This window comes from Lactuca sativa, chromosome 9, assembly GCF_002870075.4.
Source record: "Lactuca sativa cultivar Salinas chromosome 9, Lsat_Salinas_v11, whole genome shotgun sequence".
NCBI classification, from domain to species: Eukaryota; Viridiplantae; Streptophyta; class Magnoliopsida; order Asterales; family Asteraceae; genus Lactuca; species Lactuca sativa.
In genome coordinates, this window is record NC_056631.2 from 90968143 (window position 1) to 90993549 (window position 25407).

The window sequence follows — 25407 nt, forward strand, 5'->3', positions numbered from 1 at the left end:
TCATTTTTCTCTGTAACTCTAACTGAATGATCACCACTAGAATCACATGCGTTTTCTTGAACTTTTGATGAAATAAATAACGGAGCATTGTATAAGAATAGATAATATATATTTTGTAACTAGAAAATAAATACAAAAAATTATATATGAATATGTAATAAAACATATAACTACTAGAAACATGGGTTTTTGCAAAGTATGAATCCGTTGCAATTCCGTCACTAAGGTCTCTTGTGACAGATCTGTGACAGACTTACTCCATAGCCAAATAAAATGTGGCTAATGACTTAGCTAGAGATTTAGCAACGGACTTGTTTTTCCTTGCGACGACTTTAGCAACAGAATATCCATCGCAAATTCGTCCCTTAATACCGTTATTTAGGACATCAGCAACAAAAAAATTTCGTCGTTAATCCCTTGCAAACCTCTATATCTGTCTTTTTATATTCCGTCGCTGATCACTAGGAAATTTTATATGTGATTTTTTTTTTGTTTCCGTCGCTAATCCCTCGCAAATATATAGTAGTAATTATTTTTTATTACAAATAAAAAAAATACTAAAAACATCAAATAATTATACAATCTCAAACTAATCAATAACAAATTAATACCAAAGGAATCAAAATAATTATACAATCCAAAACAAAATTCTAATATTAAAATACCAAAATCAAATATCAAAGTTTAACCAAACGTCAAATATCAATGTTTACCAAAACGATCAAAATCATCAAATATCAAAGTTTAATATTGATTGATATTTATTTCTAAGTATAATGTACCATAATCTCAATTTTGTCTCATATTTTGCATTTCCACATACATATTCTCCATTGCTTCATATCTTGCATAGCATCCGAAAGAAGGACCATAATGGAATTGGATTCCGATTCCCGTTAAATCCCATGGAATTAGGCGAACCAAGTTCTACTTACTTTTTCCTGCAATGGAAGGAGACATGGTATTTTTTGGAAGCATGCTTTTCTGCAGTGGACATTATTGTCTACTCATTTGAAGCTAAACTAAATGCAGGACTAGAATGGAATTGAATTCCGATTCCGACCAAAATATATATATATATATAAAAACATGTTGTTGAAAGAAAATAATGTGTTTGCATATTGGTCTTCAAAAATTTCTCTTTTAGGATTTGATCTTTGAACATTTGTATTGACCATTATGGACCATCTACCACATACCAAAACTAATAGCACATTAAGCATTTATAAAAATGGATGCATAATTTTTTAATTTGGATGAAAATTACAGAACTAACCTTCATGGTCTCTGGTGCCATTGGCCCTTTTTTGATCGCATGCAACCAACCTTATCAATAAAGTTGTTGGTACCACCCAAGAGCTTTGGAAATCAAATGCTGACAAATATGAAAAAAAAAATATGCACACATTATTTAAAGTTTATATCATGAAATATTATTTTAAAAAACTTAAAAAGTACCCAACATCAAAGCTATCACTATCCTAAACTCCAATATTTTATAAAAACACAATCCTCATGAAAATAAAATCAGTTACCTATAACGCTCTCATGCCTGCATTGCCAAGGGTCCACATCGATGGTGCAGCTGACAAAGCATTAGCCAATGCTTTTCCGCAATAATGTTCCAATCTGTCAAGACATGACACAACAGATTGTCCAAATGACCTAAATACCCCCTCATTGAAGAAGCATGTTTTAGTCATTTTGTACGAAAAGATGTACCTTGTATTCACATCAAGAGAACTTGAACACTCTGTCAATAAAGACACATTCCATTTACCATCCATTGTATTAAGATCAGTTAGCGTTGTAACCAACAACTCCAGCTGTAAAAGATTGAGTTAGACTCCTACTTTCATTTTTTTTAAATTGAAATTTGTATTATGGTTTCTTTTTTCTACTGACCTCTTCAGTGTCAGTATAGTCAATTCCAATTGCCTCGGAAAGTGCAATGCCATATCAGATTCTTTGTAATCAAATGCATATTTGATCATGTATTCTCCTGTGTGTTATGCAGAACACCCTATCACGTGCACCGACATGATTCATTAAAAAATATGAGAAAATAAAAGTAGTTCAAAATTATAACAAACTTAAATACCTTCGGCTTTTCGGTTCTTCCACTTGTACAAAGAAGAAAAAGTGGATCCTCTGCATCTATCCACACCACATCACACATAGTAGAGTATTTAGGAACAACATCCTGCAAAAAAAAAGTATAATGGAAAAAAAGACCAAAAGGCCTAAAGTTTAATCAACATGATCATATAATAATATATGTGAAATTAAATAGTATTAGTAGTACTACGTGCCATTTAGTATCTTCCTTTTTGCCATTTAGTATCTTCCTTTTACCGAGTGGACAACACCAATGTGATCACAAGCATCCACAATTTGGGAACTACACAACAATTAAAAAAGCTCATTGCAAGAGCTTGTTAATTAACAAGTTCTTTGAAAAAGCTCATCCAATAGCTTTTTCATTTCTTAAAAGCTTTTTGGTTTGCAAAAGCTTTTAAAAAGCTACTATTGTGGTTCTCTAGTAAGTAAGTTGATATTTTGTGATCTTAACCCATTTGATAATTAACATGTATACTCAATATGAGAGTATGTAAATGGTATGGGTCAATCTGGTCAACATATATGCTATACCCAAACATTAGTACCCCTTTTGTAAATGGTATTGGTCAATATGGTCAACATATATGGATTTTGTTGGTAACAATTTATGTTACCTTGTTATGATGATTATGGTCATTATGGCTGTAACAGCCCGGAATCTCAGGTATTATTAAATTATGTTTTTGGGGGTGATTTAAGAGGGGACTCGGCGAGTTGGAGCCTAGACTCGCCGAGTAGGATCGTAGACTTGGTCGCGGGTTCGCGACTGGACTCGACGAGTCCAGATATGGACTCGGTGAGTCGACGCTGTTCAGCAGAAACCCTAACCGTTAGGTTTTGGATCGTATATAACGCCTCTTAGGCCGTCATTTTCCGTCTTTTGGTCGATTGAGAAGAACCCTAATCGTTGTGGACGTCTAGAGCAGGAGAGAAAGCTATTGGAACTTGGAGGAACTTGTTAGGCAAGAAGAAGAAGAGTTTGGCCAAAGGAATATCAACGAGGATCGAGTCCTGAGGTTTGGGGGACACAGAGAGTGCGTTTTCAGGTAATACTCGGACCATTTCTGTTATTTTGATGTGTATGCGAATCTAGGGTTTATGAAACCCATTTAGTGATTAGATGGGTTATTATGTTATTACCCAGACGTTTATACCCCAGTGATAAGATGGTTAGAAGTCCAGAAAGTCCCATGATTGTATATCTCGGGACCATACGTAATTTAGGAAGCAGTTGCTCGTCTGCATGGCATGGACTCGCCGAGTTGTTCTTCAGACTCGGCGAGTAGCTTGAAGATTTGCTGGGACTCGCCGAGTTGTTCTTCAGACTCGGCGAGTAGCTTGAAGATTTACTGGGACTCGCCGAGCTGTTCTTCAGACTCGGCGAGTGGAGTCGGGGTGGCCCCGCGATTCTTCCAGGAGTAACTCGTCGGGTCAAGGAGGATACTCGACGAGTAGGTAGGGACTCTCAGAGAGTTGGAAAACGTCTAGACTCGCCGAGTCGCCATGGCACTCGCCGAGTCCGGTCGAGTTGACCGTTGACCGTTGACCGTTGACCGTTGACCAGAGTTGACCTAAGTCTGACTTCTTAGGGATAGTCATACTTAGAAGACATAAGTGCTAATGAGAGATATGTGATATTATAGGAAGGTTGTAGCTCGTCGGATTGTGCACGAGTGATTTCAGGAGTTGTTAGCTTTCAGCATTTACGAGGTGAGTCTTCTCACTATACTGTACCCGGAAGGGTTTGACTGTGTGACCGGAAGGTCAGATATGATATGTGATATGTATGCTATATGTGGTAAGTTATTTGTTATATGTGTGCTATGTATGTTATGTGGGCCGGAAGGCAATGTGTTATGGGCCGGAAGGCGATTATGTTATGGGCCGGAAGGCGTTGTGTTGAGGACCGGAAGGTCAGGGCCTGGAAAGGCGTATGTGCGTAAGTGTATATTGGGGGACTCACTAAGCATTTATGCTTACAGTGGTTATGTATGTATTTCAGGTACTAGCGAGGACCGTGGGAAGGCGCCGGCATGATCGATACACACTGAAGAATGCTTTTATGATCTTGGGATTTTGATTATTTGTATTGGACAGAATACTTAAACTATTTATGCCTTGTTATGAATGGAAATAAATATATTTTTAAAATGAAAAATTTGTTTTGAAAATTTGCGTTGTTACAATGGCGATCTAGTTGTTATTTTAATTATTTTCATTTTGATCATCATTTTTCAATATTTTTTTGGTTATTTGTGTTATGGTCATTATAGTGTATATGGTTTTCGTTATTTGGTATGTGTATATGGTTTTGTTCACATTGGTTTCAACATGTATGTGCATTTTGGTTACATTGGTAAGGGTAGTTTGGTCCTTTCTATTTTGGCCACTGATTTGGTATATAAGGTAATGGTAGCTTGGTCCACTTGCCTCATATAGATCAAACTTTTTACATAAGGGTAGTTTGGTCTTTTTTGTTGGTACATAAGGTAAGGATAGTTTGGCATACTTGCATCATATAGCATCATACTTTTTACATGAGGGTAGTTTGGTCCTTTCTATTTTGGTCAATGGTTTGGTACATAAGGTAAGGGTAGTTTGGTCCACTTGCATCATATATCATTGTCATAAACATATAAACTTCCCTATCATTCTCATAAAAATCCAGTAGTAATATATATATATATATATATATATATATATATATATATATATATATATATATATATATATATCAAAATCGGTCTGGACTATACAAACTACAATTTTGTACATCTATCTACACACACAAAAATGGTTAACATTGGACATTACCAGACACTACTTCAAACTTAACAACCTACCACAATATACTACTTGCCCATTATATGCCATCCATATCTAAATCCCTACCATGATTATTAAAAAGACAAGCAAGGCAATCACAACCCTAGGAAGAGCTAGCATAGTTATTTCACCATGATAAGGGTTCTCTTTTCCTTTTCCAATGGTTTTTTTTTTTCTTTTTGACATAACTTCACACATAAGTTCCTTGTACCATGAACTTACTTCACCAGAGTAACCACATTCTTCATCTTCATCAGGTCGGTACTTGCAGCTAAAGGAACTTCTGGTCCATAGTAGCACGTCCTAGAGGGACCACTGGTTGATTTAATTACCCCATTGTGGGATATATATATATATATATATATATATATATATATATATATATATATATATATATATATATATATATAGAGAGAGAGAGAGAGAGAGAGAGAGAGAGAGAGACCATTGCATAGTGCTCTTGAATAACTGAGAAGAAAAGTAACGATGGATCAAGGGAAATAAGAGTGAAGGAGGTTAATATTCATTTATAAAGTTGTTACTGCCATCTAAGATATTAGATGGATGCCACATAAGCTAATGACCTAGTCATTAAAGTGCAAACTGTTTGACCTTAAGACAACATGTACAATGGTTACATTTAAAATAAAATTAATAACACGTTCTCAAATTTGAGACTAAAATATAATAATATATAAACACAACCTCAAATTAAAATTTAAGTGTAAACTTAATGACTCTTATATTATTTTCTCTTCTTAGTTCTTTAGTTTATAATGTAGAAAATGACTGAAATTCATGTTTCGTCCTTATAGTTTTTAACTTATAAAATAACATTTTTAGTTCGTATAGTTTTTTTTTAATCTATAAGAAAACAGAATAGTTATAGTTTTGGTCACTATAATTTTTCAAATTTAAGAATTTATACTCTTTAGTTTTTAATTTAGAAAATTACAATTTTGGTCTTTTTTTTTTCTCATTTTACTTATTATTATATAATAAATATATAATTATCTATTACTTGCTTTAACAAATAGATCATCTTTATCTTCAAGTAATTTTACATACCAACATTTGCCGAGACTTTAGTCTCTTTCAAAAAAAAACTTTACGTACCAACAAATTTCTGTTAATTTAATCAATCCAAAGTCCGAACGAATGAACCATTTTGGAAGTCGACTCACGGGAAACCATTAATGGAAAATCCTCTATCAACAAGAATCGTTTGGCCAGTGATATAAGAAGCAGCAGGCATACAAAGAAACGCGACCACTGATGACACTTCATTCGCTTCAGCCACGCGTTTCAAAGGTATTCTTGATACCATTGTATTTAAAAACTCCTCACTATTAAGCAACTACACAACACAAAATAAATTCTTACAATACGATCAAAATAATACAAATAGAAAGAAGGCTAAAATTGAGGTATATTACACTTTCCACAAGCGGGGTCCTAGTGCACCCTGGAGCTACACCATTACTCCGAATGTTATCTTTAGCCCATTCACAAGCTAAATTCTTTGCAAGTTGATTCATAGCAGCTACGAACAGAAAATGGAAGCTTAAAATTTTTTGTAACACCAATTACAATGATCAGGAAAATCAAAGTATTACCTTTAGTGGGTCCGTAGATAGATGTATAATTAACATGAACATACAGAACCTGCAACAGAGGAAATGAAGACAATGCTTCCAAATCCAGAAGCTTTTAAAAGAGGATGTGAAAGTTGAGAGATATGGTAACATGATTCCAAATTGGTAGCCATGATCAGGGAATACTCTTCTGCAGTATACTCCAAACTGGGTCTCACTATGTTCGTCCCAACATTGTTTATCTACAGTTTCGAAGTTTGTATAATTATTTGTAAGAATACAATTAGTAACACAAGAATGAATAATGAATGTGTTCGTTTCAGAAGATTAGGAATTCCTGCAAAATAAGATGAAACTTGATGTATCGAAGAATTCCCTAATTTATCGGTGAAATAAAATCAAAAGAACTTACTAGAATGTTGAGCTTTCCATTGAAGATAGAGGAGACTTTTTCTAGAAGCTGTTGGCGTTGAGGTCGAGAAGTTGCGTCGCAGACGGATCCAGTGACGGTGAAGCCCTTGGAAGACCATTCTTGTAAGCGGTGGTTGAGCTCAGCCTCGTTGCGAGAGCAGGTGTGTACTGCCGCCCCTAACTCTGCCAATTCCTCCACCACAGCGCAGCCGATCCCACGTGTGCCGCCGGTGACGAGAGCAGTCATGCCGGCGAGAGACCATCTGGAATTTCTAGTTTTAGAACTGCTCTCCGCCGCTGCCGCCGTCGTCATGTTATCCGATTGCTTTTGCAGTCGATATCTTCGAGAAGATGACTAGTTTAGACCTTCCGGTTTATAACAAGCAGATGATGGTAGTTGCTGAATATAGTCCATAATTTCTCACTCAATCAACGCATGACCTTTTCTTTTTTTTTTTTTTGGTTCGTATCACGCTTCTTTGTGCGTAATTGATTTACGCCCAATGTTTTAAAAACCAGTTTTAACGGGTCGGTCGAACCGGTTGGACCGGGAACCGGGAGAAAGAACGGTTCAACTATCACCGGTTTTATATTGATTTCTAAACCGGATTAAACCGGCTGGTTTTTAGAAAAAACCGGTTGAACCGGTCAAAATAAACCGGTTCAACCGAATAAAAACACATAAAAAAAGAACCATTTACATAATAAACTTTAGTGATTTTTTTCAAATCTATTTAGTTTTCTCTAAATAAAAACATATGGTAAATGTTATAAATTTTTTTGATGTGTTTGTATTCATCAAAAACTATATTTCGTTTCGGTATTATACTTTATTTTTTTTTTGACGTATATGAATTGATTTAAAACACTAAAACTTATAGTTATGTGTTATTTTAATGTATTTGAATTCATCTACAACTTATTTTTATGTATATTTTTAATGTTTGGACTTTTAAACATCAAATTCATAATTTCTATATATATGCATGTGTAGAAAAATAAAAAAATATATGAAAAATATAGAAACCGGTTCACCCGACGATCGAACCGGTTAAACCGAGAGCCGGTCACCATACCGGTTCAACTAAAAAACCGGTTTTTAAAAAATTGTTTCCGCCAAAAGGAAAAACTACTTCAGGTACATATTTTGATTGTGAATTTTTTACATATTTTATTTGAATTTATTTTACATTAATTACTAAATTGTCTTTTTATTTTATTAAAAATATTCCATTAAACTTTCATTTATATTTTAAGGAAATTTGCAGTAAATTCTAAATATTTTATAAATTTATGGTTTAATTTTAATTTTTATTTTTTGAAAAAAAAATCCCTAATTATTTTATATTTTGTATAAATTAATGAAACAATTTTTTTTTTGTATGACAAAGTATTGTATAAAATTAGATAATCAAGATTTTTATGTTCAAAAAAAATGTTTGGATTAAACTATAAACTGACCTAGATTATAATTCACGTTAAATGCTAGGAAACGCATAAAAAAACATACAAATGTTTGTAGATATTGTATAATAATTATTAAAAAAATTATGGTTATTTGTATTTTTAAAATGTATAGAAGATACATTGAAATCAATAAATATCAATAATCGTTGAACCTCTTTGTAGACTACATGTTTTATCTTATTAGTTGAACGATATTTTTCATCACATATGAGTACGTTCAAAATCGGATATAATTACATTAGTGTAATTTGATAAAATATTGATGTGTAAAACATTAAGGACAAGACTTTTAGCTTATTTTTTTCTTGAAGAAGATGAATCGTCACTTGAATCCATCACTTTGTTTTAATGTTAATGTTTCTTATAAAATTTAAATATATATATATATATATATATATATATATATATATATATATATATATATATATATGCATATTGGTGGGTTTTAATATTTTATATGAGTAAAGTAATAATTATAATGGGTAACATTATCTAAAAAATAAATGTTTGAAATATCTTTGGAGGGAAAAAATCGGGACCATTAAAAAAATTTATATAAGGAAAATACAAATTTAAATTGGGTGAAATTATTGATGAAATTAATGATGATTAAATTGGTAGGTTACGATTGTAATCCGATTTTGGAAAATTTGAATTTGATAAAGGAAACGCATAAGTCATCAAAATATAAATTTTTAAATGCAATGGAAAATATAAAAAAAATACATATAAAGTTATAAAAAACCGAAACAATAAAAAAAAATAAGTTAAAACAATATAAAAAAATATATCATAATCAATAAGAATCATTTTGTCACATGTCCTTTTCCCGTTCATTTCGCCGCATGACAATTTTTGGTATGAATTATTTATTTTTAACTTTTTATTATTCTATATTTTTCAATTATTTAAAAATGTTACTTAATTATATTGTTATATAAGCATAAACATTCTAATTAAACGTTCCTTCCATAATAAAGTTATTTAATTTAAACCAATATTAACAACCAATATATTGTTTTTTCATTCCATTAAATATTGATAACTATTTCATTTATTCAAATAAAATCATAGAGCATAATTTATGGAATGTTAAGTGTTATATGGATTTAATTTTGGTATTAAATAATGACAACTATTTCATTTATTCAAATTAAGTCGTAGGGTTTTCCATGACCGAGATATGACCTTTCAAAGATAGGGACCGATCAGGAAAAAATATTGAAATAAGAGTTTTGGCTTTTTAAATTTAAAAAAACCACATATATACATTGTTATTAACTAAATATGTTAAATACAAAATAGAAATTGCAATGATCTTAAATCACTCGATCTGAAGCATTTAGTTCATAATTCTTTCTTCTTGACTCTTTTATCATAGATCTTAAAAAAAATTAGAGAATCTAAATTGAGAGCGAGGCTTCAAAAATTAGTGAAATCGGGAGTGAAGTTTCGAAAATCAGAATTGGAGACCGGGTCTAGGGACAAAAATCAAAATGTATTGTTCATTTTTTTATCTGTCTAACTCATTTATGATATTCTTTAGAAGTAGATTAGTTTTTTTTTCTAATTCCTTTTTCCTCGAATTCAGAAGATTAAAGCAACAATATGTCCACCTTCAATCTAGCTTTGCGACTTACATGTTTCTGATTTCAAATTTTCTTCAAGCGTCAAAATCAGATGTTATTATAAATTTTTTTTATCCATTTGTACATTTGTGATATTGTTTAGTAGAAAATAAGTTATTTTTTGCATTATTTATGATCCCTATTTTCTAAAATTCATAAGCATTGAAGCAACGATCTATTGACTTTCAATCCATGTTGGAAGTTTAAAGGTATCTGATTTCAGATTTTTTTGAAGTGTCCAAATTTAGAAGGTTTCTTATTGATTTCTGATTTTTTTTTTTTAATTAGAAGCAAATCATAGTTTCTGTAACGCCCCAAATTTCGAGTCAAAAAATTTCTTTAAAAACATTACTAATTCATAACGTTAAGTTATTCAAACATACAAAACGGGTTTATATGACAAATCATAGTTTCATTTCCAAAACACTTGTTTAATTATTAGAGTAAATATCCCAGGCTAACTTGCTGTGGTGTGTGCACTGCAACCCTCCCGAGCTCCTCTTCTGAAAACTGAATACCTGAAACCAAAACTGAAAACCGTAAGCACGAAGCTTAGTGAGTTCCCCAACCTACAGCATACCAAACATATCTACTGATCCATACATGGCATACATAATACTGAGCACATAACCACATTTTGCGACTATTGGGCCACGCCCGCTATTTCGGGCCTCGCCCGCTACAACGGCCCCGCCTGGCTTCGAGCCCCGCTCGGATACAGATCTGTTTCTCTTAGGCCCCGCCTGTCTCTAGGCCCCTCCTGCTAACATATACTAACACATAAACATACCACAATACATAACCGAACATATACTACTGAATATTGTTCTAAGGCCTCGCCCTTGTCCTGCTACTGATGAGTCGCGGAACCCCGTCCACACTCCTTCTGATAGTGAGATACGGGCCCAGCCCACACTCACACCTTTCCTAACTTGGGCCTTGCCCCCTGCTCTACTGCTAATGAGATATGGAACACCGTTCATATTCTGCTATTGGTGAGATACGGGACCTCGCCCACAATCACCTCCCTACCAGGCACATACATGTATCACACAGACAACAAGTATAAACTATCATATAAACCATTCCTTGGGCACCCGCCCGCTACCATTTGACCTTGGTCCTGAATGCTATACTAGCATACTGTTCCTAGGGCTAACCCCCCGGGTCTTCCTACTCATAACTACATGGGTCGGCATTATGGCCGTAGACCCATTCACACAAGGGAACTCACCTGCACTGCTGAACGTTGTTGATAACCCTCTGGCTGCTGCCCGGCAACTTTCTGGACCGCTGTTCCACTAGCTCCCCGAGCTACTATTATCAATATAACACTTAGTTCCAAACTGAACTCTAGAAGTCAAACTAAGTCAACCCTGGTTAAAGTTAAAGTCCTGGTCAAAGTTAACCTTCCAGTTGACTCGACTCGCCGAGTCAACTCATAGACTCGCCGAGTCAACTCATAGACTCGCCGAGTCCCTAAACTCAGAAACTCTCTAAATACGACTCAACTCGCCGAGTCACCCTAAGACTCGTCAAGTTCAACGATCTCTGAGTACCATTCTGTCCAAATCGCTGAGTCACCACTCAACTCGCTGATCTTCGTCTTAACCAGAAAAGATTGAGGTTCTGCAACCAGACTCGCCGAGTCCAAGGCCATCTTCAACAAACTCGCCGAGTTGTTCTTCCAACTCGCTGAGCCCACGCTCATGATCATAAAACTCGCCGAGTACACCCATGTGACTCGTCGAGTCTCTTCAGATCTCAATCCATACAGTGGCTTTTCGAGCCATGCAGGGGCTCCAAGCCATAGATCCATTCTTCTACAGTCTATCCCCCACGTAAAGTTGTAAACTTTACGTGAAACCAAGGAGCCAAAGGCCCAAAACACTCTAGGGCTAGGGTTTATGACAAAGGGACTTCACCAACAACTTATTGACATAAATTTTATGACCTTCTGGACCATCACAACCCTAGATTTGAAGTAGTAACCTCAGATCTAAGTCCCAAACCCAAAATAGATCTCAATCCTACTAAAATAGCCCCAAAATCTCACACATAAGATAGATCTAATTGAAATAAAGCCAAAGAAACAGCTTATTACCTCAAGGATGACCTCCCACTGAAGAATAATCCAACTCTCTACAAAGCCCCTTGCTCCAACCTTCTTGATCTTCAATATCTCTTCACAAAAATCCCCTTATCCAAGCTCCAATTTGCTTCCAAGGGCTCTCACTCACGATTTAGGGTTTTTGGGTCTGAAAAGGGGAGTAAAGAGGTTGGGGGAATGGTGTAATGTTCTTTAAATAGGGCACAACCCTCGGAATTAGGGTTTTTCTCGTCCAGACCAGACTCGCCGAGTCCACTAGCCAACTCGCCGAGCCGGTCACTTACTCAATACCCCGGATCCCGCTCCAACTCATCGAGTTCCTCCCTGACTCGACGAGTAGACTTATGACTTAGAGCTTTTCCTCTCTTTTCTTGGTCTTTCAGATTATGGGTGTTACAACTCTCCCCCACTTAAACTAGACTTAGTCCTCGAGGTCCGCTATGGCCAACTGTCCTGCAATCCGCTCACTTCACCCTTGCCTGATGAATATAACTCCGGCCGACCACTTCCATGGACCTTCCGCCCGGTTACCTAGAATAAAACTAGTCCTCTTATGCTAAAAATTCTAGGGGTTCACCCCCTTTGTCCTCAAGTGCACTCAAATCCCGCCAATCCTGAGCACACACTCACTCAACTGAAAATCCTTCCAATACTCCCCAAGTACTTATGCTAAAAATTCTAGGGGTTCACCCCCTTTGTCCTTGCGCATTTTCTGGCCTTCCCAAGGCAACGTTCCACCACGAACCACCTCCTCTACCACTGTGAGAGACATATCCTTCATGGTATCCATTACTCCAGCCACTCCCAGTGCAGGTCACTACTGTCGATACCCACCGAACACTTCATGCTACTATAACTTGGCGCTGAGCACCCAGCCCAACGTATGGACCAGATAATCCTGCGAGTAAAAGATTCATCCCTGTAACAATTAGACTCCAACGAGAGCTGCGCAGCAGGGTCAAACCCTTCCCTCTGGGATTATCCATCCCTGCCGCAAGAGGCGTAGCACTCCTCGATCAACTAACTGACCCACGCCATACTTCTCTGTCATCACTTTCCTGCCTTATAGTCCTGCCCTTTCTCATCCGCCTTCCGAATGGAACGACCACCCTGGTCCCTCTACAGATCCTGCTGATAACCGAGTTACCGGATATTCACCGGTCACTACAACTACTACAATCTCTTAGTCGCTCCCAACGACTTCCAAAGAAACTTCGGCTATCTACACTGCTCTATCTATTCTGCCACTCTGGCGCTACAAGTCTTGGGATCCTCGGTCCCATATCTTAACCCTAAGATCCCTACCAGGTCCCACCTGCTGCTATAATCTCACGGGCCTCGCCCATGGGTCTCACCCGACTATATCCTAGAGTGGTCCTCCCTTCTGGTCTCACCTGCCTAACTACTGTCGCACGGGCCTCGCCCACGGGTCTCACCCAAACCATACTACTGAGCAATCCTGCTCCCAGGTCTCACCTATACTGTTGCTAATATACGGGCCTCGCCCACGGGTCTCACCCAACTGCATACTGGAGTGGCCTCACCTAACAAGGGCTATGCAGGCCAACTCCATACTAAACCTCAAGGACTTAGCCTATCCTGATCCCCATCGCTGACTAGGAGATACGGGCCTCCGCCCACACTCCACGAACTAGGAGATACGGGCCTCTGCCCACACTCCGCGAACTAATCTGCTAATGAATGCTACGGCCTACCCGCAGTCTTACATCACTACCCTCATGACTTATTGTTGGGGAATGCTGTGGCTACCCCACAATCTTACGTCCCGCCTAAACTCGCACCTGGCAAAGGCTCTGTGACCTGGTTTTCCCGAACCAGTCACCCGCTAGACATGAATACACAAACTCAAGGTTGGAAAGTTTCTCCAACTCCCAACTAACCTGATCCTCCATCCAAACAGCCACTTGAGCTGCTTCCTTCCTTACAAGGACTGCGAAACCACCCCTGTCTTGTACTTACTTCTATCCTTGGCCACACGGATGGTTCTCCCCCACTTCGAGTTGACTAGCTCCTCACAGCTCAGAGCTCGGAAGAATTTCCAAATCTTCCTACCATCCCCTGTTCACTTCACTGAAAACCCGACCTACTACAGCTGGGGATCTAACCGATCCATTTCCAATCGATACCTTCCCGAACTAGTGAGGCACTACCAAGCCCCTCAAAAGCATGCTGCAGATAATGCATCCTAAGTAACCCACTCTAAAGGAGACGACCTCCAACTATCATTCTAACATTCAAGGTATGCAGATGGCATATAAATCAATCACCAGTAGGCCGCAAAATTCCGAAGTATCATTATCAATACCGATGCAGAACCATAAAAAAATAAGACCATATCTTAAGCTGTTAGAGAAATGAAAGAAGATATGTACCTGACACATCGGGCTGCTTACACCTCATCTAAAACCAACTGATACACCCTGTTCCTTGCTGCAGGCGTCTCTGCCCGGCCCTGACGGCCGTCGGTGATCCTCATGGCTGCAGGGGCAGGTGCTATCACCTGTCCTGCTGAATGCAAACTCGGACATTTGGCCTTCTTGTGGCCCCTCTGACTGCAATGGAAACATAACAGGTCAGATCCCAGGGTGGTGGTAGCAGTACAATCTCTGTTGAAATGACCAATCCAGCCGCACTTGAAACAACCAGAATCACCACCGCTGCCACTCCTACATGCACCCTCGTGCGTCCTGCCGCATTTGCCACAGCGGCCCCGGTCCTGAGGACCTCTTGATCTAGAGTCTGATGTCTTGGGCCTCTTGCCCGATCCCATAGATACATGAACCTCCTCCGGCTTCCTCTTCCCGAGGTGCTCTAGATCGATCTCCCTTTCCCTGGCCCGAGCAATCATATCCTCCAGCGTCTTGCAGCTAGACCGACTCACAAACTCTTTGATGTCTTCTCTCAGCATATCGTGATACCGGGCCTTCTTCATCTCCTCATCTGCGACATACTGCGGAAAAAGAAAAGCCCTCTCCTTGAACTTGGTGGTGATCTCCGCCACCATATCGATCGTTTGCTGTAGATCCTGGAACTCCCAGGCTAACTATTGCACCTCAATAATCGGTGCAAACTCGGCCTTGAACCTGGCCGAGAAATCACTCCATTACATCGCGTCCAACGCGACATCATCCCCGATAACATGACCAACCTCCTCCCACCAATCCTGTGCTCTGTCTTTCATAAGACAGGAGGCGAGTCGAACCTTGTCCCCCTCGGGACAGCGGCTAGAACGAAAAGCATTGGCGACATCAGTTAACCATCTGCCACTAACAATGGGGTCCCTAGCCCCATGATAATCTGGAGCTCCATAGGCCTTGAACTCCTGGAAAGTCAAAGTACGTGCTCCCAACATAGCCATCAGCTCTGTGCGAAAGGCTCCAAACTTCTCATCCAAAATCTCCAGGATGCCCTCCTTGATCGTGCCAAAGATCACATGAGTCTGGTCAAGAATACCACGCATAATCTCAGCTAACACAAACTCTCTCATCCGCTCCTTGATCTGCTCGATCCCTGAACCCGAGCCTGACCCTTCTCTGACACCTGATCCATCCGCTGGTCCATCTTGCGATGTCGTCATTCTGAAAGCATACCATAACAATCATCAAAATACACATCACTGCTGAGGGACCTCACATGCACTGCAAGTTCCATGGTTTCGTCTCGGATCCTCTTGAATCGAGTATGGATCCTCTACTTTCAGTAGTATGGGCCCATACTACCTTCCACATCTATCCGTACTTTCTTCAAGAATTGCCTCAACTCCACCAAGTCCCTTGCATGACCACCACTGCTCCCAGCACTAAACTCATCCTAGGCCTACCCTAGGGAAATCTCTAACCCAAACCAGTCCTCAGCTACTGAAGGTTTCCTCATAATGCCAATCAGCCATTACCTGAATACCATCACATGTGACGAGGCTCAGATAATCCTTCAAGTAAAGGACTCGTCCCTACAACGGTTAGACTCAAATGAGAGCTGCGCAGTAGGGTCAAATCCAAAACTCTGAGATTATTCAACCCTAATCACATGTGACTTAACGTATTCATCTAATGCCTAACTCTCATCACTCAGAATCCCACAACGCACAGAGCAAGCAACATTTAGACAAAGGAAAATCTAACCATAACATAATTCAATCAAGTTGTTCTATACTCTACATAGGAATCTGTACTAGCATGCCATATAAGCTCACATAATCAGGTATAACCTAAACAGGCTATCCTACCACTGTCTAACCAATGCTAGCATGTAGCTCAATAAGCGCATATAATAGGCACATAAAGCATCCTCTTACATCCTTATCCCTAATCTAGCATGCTGATCACATAATCATATTATAAGATAAACTTGTATGGGTAATTTGGGAGAACTTAATTGAGCTCGGCTGATTGCATGCACCACACCCTTTTCTCTTTTCAAAGTTCTTTTTGCTTTTTCTAAAACCCTTTTCTTTCCAAAAAATCCTTTTATAAATATGGTTTTTCTTTTGGAAAATTTTATACCACTTACTCAGTTTGAGTTCAGGCACACCCTGGAGTGTGCCGGAATCCCTCAAACCAAGGCTCGGATACCAACTTGTAACGCCCCAAATTTCGAGTCAAAAAATTTCTTTAAAAGCATTACTAATTCATAACGTTAAGTTATTCAAACATACAAAAAGGGTTTATATGCCAAATCATAGTTTCATTTCCAAAACACTTGTTTAATTATCAGAGTAAATATCCCAGGCTAACTTGCTGTGGTGTGTGCACTGCAACCCTCCTGAGCTCCTCTTTTGAAAATTGAATACCTGAAACCAAAACTAAGAACCATAAGCACGAATCTTAGTGAGTTCCCCAACCTACCGCATACCAAACATATCTACTGATCCATACATGCCATACATAATACTGAGCACATAACCACATTTTGCGAATACTGGGCCACGCCCGCTACTTCGGGCCTCGCCCGCTACAATGGCCCCGCCGATCCAGGCCCCGCCTGGCTTCGAGCCCCGCTCGGATACATATCTGTTTCTCTTAGGCCCCGCCAGTCTCTGGGCCCCGCCCGCTAACATATACTAACACATAAACATACCACAACACATAACCGAACATATATTACTGAATCTTGTTCTAAGGCCACGCCCTTGTCCTGCTACTGATGAGTCGTGGAACCCCGTCCACACTCCTTCTGATAGTGAGATACGGGCCCAGCCTACACTCACACCTTTCCTAACTTGGGCCTTGACCCTGCTCTGCTGCTAATGAGATATTGAACCCCGTCCATACTCTGCTATTGGTGAGATACGGGACCTCGCCCACACTCACCTCCCTACCAGGCACATACATGTATCACACAGACAACAAGTATAAACTATCATATAAACCATTCCTTGGGCACTCGCCCGCTACCATTTGACCTTGGTCCTGAATGCTATACTGGCATACTGTGCCTAGGGCTAACCCCCAGGTCTTCCTACTCATAACTACATGGCCCGACATTGTGGTCGTAGACCCATTCACACAAGGGAACTCACCTGCACTGCTGAACGTTGTTGATAACCCTCTGGCTGCTGCCCGACAACTTTCTGGACCGCTGCTCCACTAGCTCCCCGAGCTACTATTATCAATATAACACTTAGTTCCAAACTAAACTCTAGAAGTCAAACTAAGTCAACCCTGGTTAAAGTCAAAGTCCTGGTCAAAGTTAACCTTCCAGTTGACTCGACTCGCCGAGTCAACTCATAGACTCGTCGAGTCCCTAAACTAAGAAACTCTCTAAATACGACTCAACTCGCCGAGTCACCCCAAGACTCATCGAGTTCAACGGTCTCTGAGTACCATTCTGTCCAACTCACTAAGTCACCACTCAACTCACTAATATGCGTCTTAACCGGAAAAGATTGAGGTTCTGCGAACAGACTCGCTGAGTCCAAGAACAGACTCTCCGAGTCCAAGGCCATTTTCAACAAACTCGCCGAGTTATTCTTTCAACTTGTCGGGCCCATGCTCATGTTCATAAAACTCGCCGAGTACACCCATGTGACTCGCCGAGTCTCTTCAGATCTTAATCCATACAATGGATTTTCGAGCCATGCAGGGGCTCCAATCCATAGATCCATTCTTCTACAGTCTATCCCCCACATAAAGTTGCAAACTTTACGTGAAACCAAGGAGCCAAAGGCCCAAAACACTCTAGGTCTAGGGTTTATGACAAAGGGACTTCACCAACAACTTATTGACATAAATTTTATGACCTTCTGGACCATCACAACCCTAGATCTAAAGTAGCAACCTCAGATCTAAGTCCTAAACCCAAAATAGATCTCAATCCTACTAAAATAGCCCCAAAATCTCACACATAAGATAGATCTACTTAAAATAAAGCCAAAGCAACAGCTTATTACCTCAAGGATGACCTCCCACTGAAGAATAATCCAACTCTCTACAAAGCCCCTTGCTCCAAGCTTCTTGATCTTCAATATCTCTTCACCAAAACCCCTTATCCCAGCTCCAAATTGCTTCCAAGGGCTCTCACTCACGATTTAGGGTTTCTGGGTCTGAAAAGGGGAGTAAAGAGGCTGGGGGAAGGGTGTAATGTTCTGTAAATAAGGCACAACCCTCGGAATTAGGATTTTTCTCGTCTAAACTAGACTCGCCGAGTCCAGTTGCCGACTCGCCGAGCCGGTCACTTACTCAATACCCCGGATCCCGCTCCAACTCGTCGAGTTCCTCCCTGGACTCGATGAGTAGACTTATGACTTATAGCTTTTCCTCTCTTTTCTTGGTCTTTCAGATTCTGGGTGTTACAGTTTCTTTCTGATTGTGTAATATAACTTTCTGAGTTGATTTATGTTTTTTACAATTATTTGTAAATGACAAAGGTCTGATACTTGAGTTATAAGTGAATGATGATTACTGTCACAGCCCCCCCCCCCCCCCCCCCGACGACAGACACACAGAGTTGTGCGCTTATGTCGTGACTCACAGATATTGATTACATTAAACACTACACAAAAGTATATAACATGAATATCACTTCTATTATGGAATAAATATTACATGGAAGTATGTTTTTATAATACTAGGAATTTAAATACAAATAGTACATTGACAATTAGGCATAACAATAAATGTAAAGCCCGTGTTTCTAGGCTAGGCATTAATATTGACATAATGGTCTAGGTTAACCTTAGTAACTCATTTAGAATAAATGAAAAGGAATTATGTGAATATTATGTGAATTATGTGTTTTCTGCTTAATTATTAGGGCTTAATTAATTAAGAATAAAAATAAGCGTCAAAATTAAAGTTTGAGATAAGCCCGATATCTTTACATAAAGTTGTAGTGGTCGAAACAAGGATTTCGGGGATATAAAGAATACCAAAATCCGAGTTATAACGAAGAAGTTATGACCTGTCGAAGTTTCGCGACAAAACCGGCACGGTGCTGAATGTCGTAAAAAGTGAGTTTTCGATAAACTACTTTTTAGCCTTAGTGATCTAAACGAAATTTGTAGTATTCGTTAAACTGAGAAGTTCGATAAAAAGAACGCCCAAATCTGACTTCGTACGAGGAAGTTATGATTTTTCGAAGTTTTAGCTTAGTAGTAGACAACTAAAAACTTGAATTTTAGATCGAGTGATTTTTAGCCAACACAACCTAAACGAGAATTGAAGGTCTCGTCATTAGGAGCACAACGGTAAAATGTCTGACGAAAACGGACATCGGATGAAGAAGTTATGAATTTTTAAGGGATTTCCTGTCCCGGTCTGTTAAAAATAATAATATTAAATTTAAAGTCAAAATTAGCTGACGATGTCTAAACAGAAGTTGTAGAGCGTAATTTTAGCTACGCGTGCATATAAAGAATGTCAAAAACAGAGCTCGTATGCGAAAGTTATGGATTTTAGAAGTTTTGGTGCGAAAATCGAGAAAATTCGCATAGTCACACTTTGCCACGTCACCCTCGCCTCGCATGCGCCACGTGTCCTGCTGAGTCACCCGAGCTGCTGAGTCATCTGAGCACCTGGCCTTATCCGAAGCGGTTCAATCAGCGAGTGCCACCGAGACCCTCGCACATGCTGACCACCTACGCATCGGACACACGCCTCGGTCCAATCACAGACTGCCAGCGAGCCCTCGCATGCGCAGACCATGTGCGAGCCACCCCCCTGCGAAGCCTCTCAACCGTCGGATCAGAAGACTCTCATCCCTTGGATCATAACTTCGGACCCTATAAATAGAAGGGTACCTGCGAAGGCTCTCGGTTACTTTTGGAGTTTTGCCATATTTAGCCCCTCTCTTCATATTTTCTTCATCTTAGAATCCCCCAAAGCCCCGGTATCGATTGTAAAGCCCGGAATACGCCACGAAGTGCCCGAGAAGCCCGGAAAATTTATTTTTTCGGTTTCGAAGCCCGACTTATACAAAGCCCGGTTTCTCAATAAAACTCCCGGTTTTATTAGAAACGATCGTTTTAGGAAACGAATTGCTGCCCGATTATCATCAAATCATGTGAGTGTATAGTCACTTTCATTTTACACATAGATATGAAGTATTAACTTATAATACGTGCTATGTGTAGATATATTAATTGTTTATTTGAGGTGACTGTTGAGTTAACGTTTTATACAAGTTTTAAACTGTATAAGTATTTTTATCTATAAATATGTTGGGTAGAACATGGGTAGATAGTGATGTGTGATAAAATAAAATTGAGGAGAGGCCTCGACGAGTTTTGAGATTCAGTCATCTAGCGGAGTTTGGATGACGACCACAGACTTTCTAGATAGTCCAGTGGGAAACATTAGCAGGTCCGCAACCTGTAGGTGTTAATGAACTGAGAGTGTTCATTCGTTGTACTCCATCCTCCTCATGGTTGCCTTTAGGACATGTATGGCTGGGGAAACCCCTTAGCAATAGTGTCCATCCCGATGATATTCTTTAGGCAAGGTCCCTTGTGATAAGTGTTTAGGGACATAAAGTAAGGATAACGGGAACGGGTAATCAGGGTTATTGTTGATTGATGAACTTAGTAAGTTTATTATTATTGTGGGTTGAAAACCCTATATGCTCACCAGGCTCCCAAGCCTGACCCACTCAGCTTTTTATGTTACAGGTAGTGGACCCCGAGCATAGTCGGAGGACAATGAGGGATTTTTGGATTATAGGCCAGTAGTTGTAAATAACTGTTGAAAGGCTTATAATGTCCTGTTTATGCTTTTGATCTGTATCGGAACATGACATCCCGAGGTTTTGATATGAAATGAAACTATACATTTCTTAAAGAAAGTTTTGATAAACTTTTATCATGTTTTGTTTTGGGAACAAATTCCGCAACATCTTTTAAAAAGATTTCTCTGATTTTATTATAAAGAGGATAAATTAAATCAGTCTTTTCTGGCCGAGAAATTAGGGGATGTCATAATAAACGACAATAATAATAATAATAATAATAATAACAACAACAACAACAACAACAACAACAACAACGCTTCTAGTGATCCCATATATGTTTCCCCTAATGATATTTTTGACTTTTACTTTCCTGAGAATACATGAGATGTTGAAAACATCAACATAATGTTTGTGAGTTCACAAATTTGAAATGTTATAACTCGAAAATACCTTTTTATTCTAACTATATTTAGTTGTATATAAGTATTTTTAATTATGATGTTAGGGTACCTTTATTTTAAAAGTAGTATTCTACTATAATCTAAGTGTTATTTCCTTTTGCTTATCAACCTTATTTAATGTTTTACAATATATAAGTACATTTTAACTTATATATTATTATCTTTTTCGGCGTTTGATGAAGCAAAGTTACAATGAGTTACCATAATTGAGTTTCTGGCTAGAGATTTGCCCCACACGATGTTTCACCGGACATCGTAAAGATTAGACAGTTATCACTAGCATGAATCGTCTATACATAACTCTCTCATTCACTTAAGATTTAACGATTATAGGACGGAGTCTTAGTTAAATAATTAACTAAGATGAGTGAATAAATCTCATTTCACAATTGCATGAATATCCCTTAAGAGTTATAATTCCCAATGTTTTATTAGACCAACTTTATTTGGTAAGGTTAACTTTATGATGATTAATTATCTTTTTAAAGATTAGAGAAATAACAAAGTGTAATATTTTCCATATTAGAGTGTGGACTATGTATATTATTATAATAAATAGGCAGAGTAACAACAGATAACAATATCTACTATATTATTTGGGCAGAGTAAAGACATGGAATAATATTTGTTATATTATTTGGTTAGGGTAACGATACAGTATAATATTTATTATGTTATTTGGGCAGAGTAACGACATAATATAATATATACTATATTATTTGGGCAGAGTAACAACAAAGTATAATATCTACTAAATTATTTGGGCAAAATAACGATATGGTATAATATTTATTATATTATTTTGATAGAATAACGACAGAGTATAATATTTAATATATTATTTGGTGCAGAGTAACGATAAGGTAAAATTTTTACTATATTAATTTGAGAGAGTAACAACAACTAATTGTATGTAACAAAAGTTGATTAACATAACTAATGATAATCCAAATATATAGTAAATGATAATTACATAAATAAATTATTATTATAATAGACATGATAATCCCACTCACTATATAATAAAATAGTAAATAGATGGGATCCTATATTATGGATGTCAACAGGGGTAAACGGGACGGTGAGTGCATCCCCCGCCCCCGAAATAAAAAAGTTAAAAACATGTTTTTTGTATCTGACTGGGTCAACAATGTCTGACTCACTCATACCAAAAAAAAAAAGCTTGTTGACTGAAGTTGATTGAAATCCACTCCATCATTGCCTCTGAACCAACACCACCCTCATCCTCCTTCCTCATAGCCGTTGATTTAATCTCTAGAAATGGAAGAAGAAACATGAACAGAGGCATCAAACGAGGTGGTCCGGTAAAGGATTAGCAAAAGGAAACATGAAAAGGGAAGGAAGGGTGGAGAAGATTGGGCATACAACAGGTGTGTTACATCCCAATGTTCAGGTACTTCTAAATTTATCCCCTTTAAGTTTATTATATGTTAATTTGATCCGTAAGTCCAAGTATTATGCCTTGAAGCCCTAGTGGCATTTTTGTAATATAGATATGAGGAGTACGCTAAGTGTACATGTGTGTACGCTAAGCGTACTAGGGCGCACCCTAGTATGCTGGGCATACACTTATGTATGTTGGGCGTACTCATGTCAGGAGGAAACCCTAAATTTTAGGGTTTGAATGGTATTTAAGCATCATTATGGCTCATTTCCTTTCCACCTTTCCACCTCCACTCCATTGGGACGTTTTTGCAAACCATATCTCTAAGTGTGTATTTTGGAGCTCAAGTGTGTGCTTTTTGGTGTGTTCTTGGTGTGCTAGAGGAAGAAAAAAAATCTTGGAGAAGCCTTGGTGAGGGAGCAACTTGTGGATCTGGGATTCTTACCTTCTTGAGAAGCTCCAGAAGGTATAAAGCTTTAATCTTGCCTTGTTTTCTTTTAGATCTTGTCATGAGGAAATTATGTGTTCTTAGTCCCCTTTTTTTTGGTGTTAATGAGTATGAGCTACTCTAAGACCAAAGGATATGTCCTTTCTTAAGAAATAAGGTGCAATAAGTCATAAAAATGCTATCTTGGCTCATTTGGTGTATGCATGCTAGTTGTAGAGTTATTTAGTGGTTAAGACAAACAAGAATATTGGTGTTGGGCCTTATTAAGACATGCAAAACCATAAAGTTGGAAACATTATGGTTTGAAACACCTTTTTAGACCTGGATCTGAAAGTTGGACGTCAGACTGAATGAGATAAGCTCTTAATCAAAGTCTTGCATGGCCACCACGTACGTTGGGCGTAGGTGGTCAGAGGCGCGATTCCGGGTCAATGCGGAGTATGATGGGCGTACAACTGGGTACGCCCCGTATACTCAGTCTCATGTTATGTATGCTAATGTATTGTTATGATCTGTTAGATCAGTATCTTGGTAGATAGGATGTTGTTATGCTGTTATGATATGTTAGATCGGTATCTTGGTAGATAGGATATTGCTATGCTTAGTGATTTGTAAATCTGTTTGGCTAGCTGTAGACTGTTATATGATTATTTGTTATATGTACACATGTTTGATTGGTGGATGAGGCTTCTCTGCTTTGTGCGTAAGCCAACAAGCTGGGGCATTCTAACCCGATGGTTGATTGGGCCCGAGGGTATTCCATCTCGAGGATGATTGGACCTATAATATGTTGGCATTCCAACCCAGTGGTTGGGGGGCCTGGGGTATTCCAACTCGATGGTTGATTGGACTCATAGTATGTTGGCATTCCAATCTAGGGTATTCCATCCCGAGGTTGACTGGACTCTATGATTGACTGGGCCAGGGGTATTCCAACCCGATGGTTGATTGGGACCATCGTATGATGTTTCTATATGTGTTATTGTTTGTATGTCGGTACTTTGGGGGAGTTCACTAAGCTTTGAGATTATAGTTTTGGATTATTTTTCAGGTACCTCAAGGAATCGCGGGAAGGCGAAGGCGTGATTGTGCACCTTCTCATATTGTTTTTGTGATTTTGGGCAAACTCTGATATTAGACATGTTTTGGAAACTATTTTGTAAACAGTGATGATTTCTGGGTTGTATAAAAAGTTTAAATTTTTCATGAATTTTATGGTTGTTACGGGGTGGGGGTGGTTCTGTGGTGTTAGATCGAGACAAGAAGGAAGGAAATCGTCCGATGATTGCAAATCTGTCAAGGAAGTTGAAGCTATTGCGACTGGTGATCCTCTGGTCTCATTGCCCTTTTCGCCGAAAGCAAATCGAGGAATGTAGGAAGAAGCAGATGCGGCAATTGGTGGTTATTGTCGACAACAGGGGTGACAAGGGGTTGCTCCAACAGCTCCTCTTGCTTCTTCTTTCCTGATAAAACGCGAAGGAAATGGGTGTTTGGGTGTAGCTTCTCCGTGTGCTCCGGTCAACAGGAAGAAGAGGGCAAGAGCTTGTTGCCTCTTTGATCTCGCCGGAAAAAGAAAACAATCACCACCGGTGGTGTGTTTCTTGATAGCAAGGAGGAAGAAAAAGAAAAAGAAAGAGAAATGAAGGATTGTATAGAGCATTATTATTATTATTATTATTATTATTATTATCTATCACTAGAAGGTAAAATGGTCATTTTACATTAGTCAGCCTATTAAGTCAGATGTACAAT

At 38.6% G+C, this 25407-nt stretch overlaps 1 long non-coding RNA gene and 1 pseudogene across 1 annotated transcript; both read right to left on the reverse strand.

Annotated features, from left to right (window-relative positions):
* Positions 1-735: 735 nt before the first annotated feature.
* Positions 736-2890, reverse strand: LOC111885188 (uncharacterized). Its single transcript, XR_002848024.3, has 6 exons — positions 2102-2890; positions 1906-2023; positions 1723-1826; positions 1536-1629; positions 1277-1375; positions 736-941 (listed from the first exon to the last, which is right to left on the reverse strand). It is a non-coding gene; the product is annotated as an uncharacterized LOC111885188 (long non-coding RNA).
* A 2449-nt stretch (positions 2891-5339) lies between these two features.
* Positions 5340-7648, reverse strand: LOC111885186 (tropinone reductase homolog At5g06060-like; annotated as a pseudogene).
* Between the last annotated feature and the right edge of the window lie 17759 nt (positions 7649-25407).